The sequence below is a fragment of the Odontomachus brunneus genome, unplaced genomic scaffold (genome assembly GCF_010583005.1).
Source record: "Odontomachus brunneus isolate Ranch 3 - 2012 unplaced genomic scaffold, Obru_v1 Obru_scaffold_206, whole genome shotgun sequence".
NCBI classification, from domain to species: Eukaryota; Metazoa; Arthropoda; class Insecta; order Hymenoptera; family Formicidae; genus Odontomachus; species Odontomachus brunneus.
Genome location: NW_022639656.1, coordinates 44,137 through 45,053, shown reverse-complemented (window position 1 = coordinate 45,053; position 917 = coordinate 44,137). Strand labels below are relative to the sequence as shown.

Genomic DNA, 917 nt, shown 5'->3' with positions numbered 1-917 from the left:
AGATATAAATGTCAGAGGAAAAGGTTAATTCTTTTTATATCATTATAAATAGAACTTATTTTACACAATATATACTATAGATACATATTTGCATAATATTCTAATATATGCAATATATTTTTATATGATTTTCATTATATTTGGACTTTTCCTCACTGTTATATATTTCGGGAAATGTAATTGAACAATGACAAAGTTATTTCTTTGTGATTTTTAAATTAATTTTGCTTAATATAATTTTTTTATTTTTAGATAACATATCTGCACAAGTTGACCAGATTCAATGTTCATTACCATCGTTCGATATAAATGAAACACAATCATTGAATTATGATGATTCTTTTTCTCAGGACGAAGAAAGTTTTCAAGGTAATTTTATATTATTAATATTTACATCACTTAAAAATTAATTAAAATGTATATATCGTTTTAATAGATAATGTTCAGAAAGATAACCCTTATAGAAATATCATACTAAGCATCATTGATAATTACTTATTATCCAGTATTTTTATTACTGAAAATAAGTAATTATCAATGATTCTTAGTATGATATTTCTATAAGGGAATCTGAAAAATATTCGGAAAGATGAATATTCAAACAGATATTCTAAAAAGATGAAAACACCTACGAATAACTTTATGCAATTTGGAAAGAAAGCGGTCTGTTCCTGTCATAAGTCACAGTATGTAACAATGCTTTTAATTTTGTATGTTATATTTTATTTTGTTTTTAATAACTACTACTAATAAATTTTTTTTGTTTTCCAGTTGATTATAATCTCAATTGTGACATCAATAAAAGAATAGAACATGAATCTCATAAAAGTAAGTGGAAAAAATACTTGTTATATTTTATCATCAGATTATTTTTATTATCTACGTTCTATCCCAACATTTTTTAACAATTTTTTTTA

At 22.5% G+C, this 917-nt stretch overlaps 1 protein-coding gene across 1 annotated transcript in view; it reads left to right on the top strand.

The window, feature by feature from the left end:
• Window positions 1-633: 633 nt before the first annotated feature.
• The window catches only part of LOC116852212, a 1,563-nt gene continuing 1,279 nt past the window's right edge, over window positions 634-917 (top strand). The window contains exons 1-2 of the mRNA XM_032832323.1: window positions 634-686; window positions 772-828. The gene's annotated coding sequence lies outside the window, so the exon portion shown is untranslated. The remainder of the gene's footprint in view (window positions 687-771; window positions 829-917) is intronic.